This window comes from Canis lupus, chromosome 1 (genome assembly GCF_003254725.2).
Source record: "Canis lupus dingo isolate Sandy chromosome 1, ASM325472v2, whole genome shotgun sequence".
NCBI classification, from domain to species: domain Eukaryota; kingdom Metazoa; phylum Chordata; class Mammalia; order Carnivora; family Canidae; genus Canis; species Canis lupus.
In genome coordinates, this window is record NC_064243.1 from 34,315,310 (window position 1) to 34,320,848 (window position 5,539).

The window sequence follows — 5,539 nt, forward strand, 5'->3', positions numbered from 1 at the left end:
AGAAAGTCTGATACCAAGCATCCAAATAAACAGGATATAATTCCTAAATGTTATGAATGCCTGGCTCCAAGTCTTGGCATTCCTTGACATGTAGAAATGAGGAATGTTAAGGACTGATTTTCAATCAGTCCCTAAACAACCTATATTCCTTAGGCTCTGGGGCTGGTGCTGATATTTGTCCTTAAGATCGCTAGCCTCAGTTCTGTGGAGGAGAAGAATCAGCTGTGTCACAGGGACAACTTCCTCGCCATTCTCTCAGGGATGTCTGTCGAAGGTTGTTTATAATCAAGCCCCAAAAATCTATGACATGCAGCTGCACTGTCTGTGATGGTGTGTACGTCAATGAGAAAAATTCATGATTTAGGAATGCATCTGAACTATGTTTTGCTTCTCCACACCCTAGTCAGATGTAGGGTTGTTTTGGTCCTCTACAGAGTTATAAATAAAGAGCCAGCTCTAAAGATTTGCTGAAGCAAACCCAAGACTGAAGGAGCAATCCTTCTTAATTGACCTGACTTACACAATGTTTTTGGCATATGGTCTTGCTCTCCCCAGGCAAAGAGAACTCCTATAAAAAGAAATACATAATATTGGCCCTAGCATTATTTTAGAGTCCTGGAATGTTAGACACAGAAGGAACATTAGAGATCTTTTTGCCCTACACTTTTATCTTAAAGCTGAAGGACACCAGACGTTGTAGAACTGCTTAGTGGAGGTCCTCAACCGGGATTCTTTTTTATTTCAGAAGCAAACACAATTAGATTTCACACATTGGGAACCAGAATTTTGTTACATTGCTGAGTTCTAGATAGCAGTCTCTATTGTATGATTAGTATACTTCGACTGTTCTGTACCATAAAGTATTCAGTGCTTCATAGTGAGTTAGGGACAAACAGGCCTAGGCAGGGCTAGGTAGGGGGCTACGGAATCAGGCTCACAGAAATCCCAAAAATTCCAAGGTGTAAGTAAACCAGAGATAAGGAAGCAAGCTGGACCACCCTGCCCTAGGTGTGGGCGGGGAGGGGGTCTCTTTATGACAGTCATCTGTGACCAACAAAGAATAACCAGACCCCAAAGAAGAAGTAAGCCATTAAAGATGTTATCACCAGTCCTACCTCAAACCAAGACAGCACAAGAATCTCAAGGCCACAAGCTTCCCAGTCAGTTCTCAATAAAAGACTCTCACTACAAGCCTTCAGTGGCAGGGACCCCTCTCACTTCTGAGAGCTTTCTCTGTATCTTTGCTTAATAACTTCTATTGCTTTACTCACTCTCTGTTGTCCTCGAGATTCATTCTTCGACTCCATGAGACAAGAGCTAAGCCTTCCTGTATCAGTAGTGTAGGCCCCAGGATCCCCAAGGCCAATCATGGGGCATATTCTTAATGTTCCCTACTTGGGATCAGTCTCTCCCTTCTCTCACCCAGAATCAAATTTTCCTCTTATGCTTTGTTATCAAAGCTCTGCCAGGTAAGGCCTTGTTCAATAAACCCATTCACCTTGAGATATTCATATATGATAATATTCTACTGAAAGTAAGTCTATAAAATATTTACCTATGAAATAATACTTTTTAAAAAAGAGGCTAGCATTTTTTTTTTTAAAAGATTTTATTTATGTATTCATGAGAGACACAGAGAGAGAGAGAGGCAGAGACACAGGCAGAGGGAGAAGCAGGCTCCATGCCGGGAGCCCGACATGAGACTCAATCCCAGGTCTCCAGGATCAGGCCCTGGGCTGAAGGTGGTGCTAAACCGCTGAGCCACCCGGGCTGCCCATGAGGCTGGCTAGCATTTTTTATTGTGAAGAGCCATGCGTTGCACCAACCATTTTAAATATATCAGCTCATTTAGTCATGACATCTCTACAAAATATCATATTATACCTATTTTTTGGATGGGAAAGTGCGGTTTGGGTGGTTGCTCTGTGTCATACTAACAATAAGTGGCAGTACTGGGATTGGAACACAGGCTACTTGAATTCTAAGTCTATGTACTTTATCACAGTGCCTGAAATGAAGCAGCCACTCTGCAAATTGTGACTGCTGCAAACAACAACAAAACAAAGATAATTGCACGTCTGCTATAGTATGCTTCCCCAAAGGCACAAATTAGGACCTTTTGGATTCAATCCCCTTTCAATAGCCTTCATGTTGAGAGTTTAACTAAACTACTCTATAATATTTCTGCCTTGGCATCCATTCTGTGTGGCCAAGTGGCCTGAGGGTCTTGAGCTGACTGACACTAGCCCCTCCTCCAAGCATGTGCCCTAGACAAAATAGCTCTCAGGGCCACAAGTAAATGAAAGTTCCTGGTGTGACTCCCTCAACCACGCTGGTGATAAATAGTCTATCCCACCTCCCACGGCCTCCCCCTTGTGTATCCCTTAGAGGAGAGCCCCATGAATCTTACCAAAACCTGGCTCCTTCTGGCTTGAATAGACCAGACCGGCATTAGCCTGGCAACTCCAAAGCATTCCACCCCCCGACCCTCCTAAAGACATGAAACCCAGGTCCTGCCTCATGCTCTGCCTACACCCTGCCTCACCCATCCCCCTGTGGCTCCTGGAGGCATGCCATGTACCTCCTCCAGGACCTGTGGGTAATCAGCTTCTCTATTTCAATTCCCTTGTGGTGTTCTGCTGAACCTGTGGCTCACCATCCAGCACCCCAGGGCTCTGTTTAACAAATGTTCATTTAACAAAGTCACAGCACCTCAGCCTACACCTTCTCAGCAATTTCCTCTTCTCTCCATTCATTGATTTAACACTAATAATTTCGGCAGATAATTTAGGCGATACTAACAGCCAGTAAAGACCCTCTCTGACACAAGACTGCCTCTACTTTTCCAAGATGAGGAGGTGCCCCCAACCACTTCTTTTGATTAACTTGCCTCCTCCCTGCCCTGTTTGCAGTTGATCATCATTGCCATTACTGATCTGCTTCCTCTCTCAGGATCCTGCTCAAACCCCACTGGCCCCTGGAAAGGGCGTCTGTCCTAGATCACTGGCTGTGGAGGGATGAGCTATGAACTCACTCTACACCACCCAGGCCAGCCCATCACCCCCTCAGTTTCCTCTTTCCTCACTCCCAGCTCTACTCTGCTCATTAACCTCCTCATCTGCAGCATGAGAAGGTGTGCTGGAGAGAAGAACACAGGAAAAATCCTGGAACATGCTCAACATATTACTTTCATGAAGAGAACAGTCACCTCTGGGTCCAGATGCTTTCAGGCTCTAAGAAGGCCCATTGCATCAGCCTCACTGAGACAGATTCAACCACTCTAGCACCACCCCCACATGGCCACACTGCCTGCTGGAGGCCCAGTGGGGGTAGGGGTGGGGTCACTGCCTCTACCCATTCCTGGAGCTTCTGCAGCTGCCTACAGTTCTTTAATCCAATCAGAGCTACACTGTCCTGTTTCCATTACCATCATGATGAGATTGCCAGAAGCAAGATATTCATCCTTTCTGGCAAACCCATCCCTCTCAGGAAAGGCCATCTCTGAAGCTGCCTAGACTTCCTTACTTGTCCAGACGGTCTGGGGACTTTCTTAGGTAAGACCCCATTCCTTGGACCTTTGCCAAATCATTCACACTCTCTCATTCTTTCCAAGATCCTTGGAGGGCAATTGAAGAGAATGTCTTGAGTGTGAAGGAGAACCCCACTTCCCATGTAATAGCCTTTATGACATATAAAGGCTGAGCTCTGTCCACAGAACTCAATCAAGGACCCACAGTCTTGTTTTCTCTAAAAGCCACCTCCAAACTCTCTCTAGTGAAGATAACACTTAGAAGTTCCCTGTGCAATTTTTGCCAGAATTTTAATTCCGTTTGTTCTTTTAAGGTAGGCAGAATTGCCACTACCACCCCCACCCCACACACAGAGATGCTCACATTCTAATTCCTGAAGCCTGCAAATGTGTTACTTGCCTGACAAAGAGGACCTTGCAGGTGTGATTCAGTTAAGGCTCCAGAGGTAAGGAAAGTAGCCTAGATTACCCATGTGTGTCCAGTCTAATCACATGGGTCCTTAAAAGCAGAAAACCTTTCCCAGCTGTGACCAAAGAGCAATGGGGTAATAGAGATGTGACATAACTAGCTTTGACAATGGAGAGAGAAGCTGTAAGCCAAGGAGTGTGGCCTCTACAAGCTGAAAGAGGTAAGAAAACAGATTCTCCCCTAGATCCTCCAGAAGCAGCCCAGACCTGTCAGACACCTTGATTTTACCCTAAAGAGACCTGTGTTGGACTTCTGCTCTCCAGAACCATAAGATAATAACACTGTAGTGTTTCAAGCTACTGAGTTTGTGGTAATTTGTTTTAACAGCTACAGAAACCTCATACAGGCTGAAAAAGAGCAACAGGCAATTCGAAGCCCTCGTCTTCTCAAAGCCCCATTCAACTAGATATATTAGCAAATGACTCCTTCCTAACTGACATTTACTTCTCAATAAGCAACTGTTACAACAACTATGAAAAAGACAAAATAAATTTTAAGAAAAAAAAAATGTAAAAGATCAACATTATCCAGGCTGCTTGGGAATGTATATATTGCTACCGATGGAAAAAGACAAGGACTGGTACATGTTCATTCCCAAGATTATTTTCAATGCAAACTGTTAAATTTAACAGGAAAGCTCTTTTCTTATTACAAACTACCTGAGCACATTATAGAGTTAGGGATTTTGTTTACTAGATTCTAAAAGACATAAAATGGTACTGAAGAAGTTTTGAGATTGTTTGAAGTCAGGGCATCTTGGATGATCTCAACTCCCTATTGAACCTGAAGAACTTGTTCACAGAACTCCATATCATGGCATTCAGTGATTGTGCCAAGGCTAATCACCAAACTCTTCAAGGAGAGAAATTTGACTCCGTGCTATTCCAACATGAAATGAAGCTTCACCAAATTGAGTCAAGAGCATTTAGAGCAAGCGTGAAGGTAATGAATGGATGCTTCCTCTTAACATCAGTGTTTCATGTTATATCCTTTCCCAAATATTAAAAAGGCATTTTTCTTTCCTGCCTTCACTCTTGAATCAGTCTTTTTTTTTTTTTTAATTCATTCATGAGAGAGAGAGAATGAGAGAGATAGAGAGAGAGAGGCAGAGGGAGAAGCAGGCTCCATGCAGGGAACCCGACACGGGACTCCAGGGACTCCAGGATCACGCCCTGGGCCAAAGGCAAGCGCCAAACAGCCGAGCCACACAGGGATCCCCCTCCCCTTGAATCAGTCTTAAAAAAAGTTTCATGTTCCCTCTTATTATTTACTTTTATTTATAAAATTGTGAAAAATTGAGTCAAGAAGAATTCCTGCCATTTACTGAATTACTACTATGTGCTAGGAACCTGACGTTCACTGCCTCATTTAATCTCTTAATTAAGGATTATTATTCCTATTCATTGGAATAGGAAGGATGGAGGATGCCTGGGTGGCTCAATGGTTGAGCGTCTGCCTTTGGCTCAATGTGTGATCCCGGGGTCCTGGGATCAAGTCCCGCATTGAGCTCCCTTCAAGGAGCCTACTTCTCCCTCTGTCTA

General features: G+C 44.1%; 1 long non-coding RNA gene across 1 annotated transcript; it reads left to right on the forward strand.

Moving 5' to 3' along the window:
• The first annotated feature begins 3,662 nt into the window (after positions 1–3,662).
• Positions 3,663–5,029, forward strand: LOC125755226 (uncharacterized). The gene is made up of 2 exons (XR_007411105.1): positions 3,663–4,158; positions 4,326–5,029. It is a non-coding gene; the product is annotated as an uncharacterized LOC125755226 (long non-coding RNA).
• The last annotated feature ends 510 nt before the right edge of the window (positions 5,030–5,539 follow it).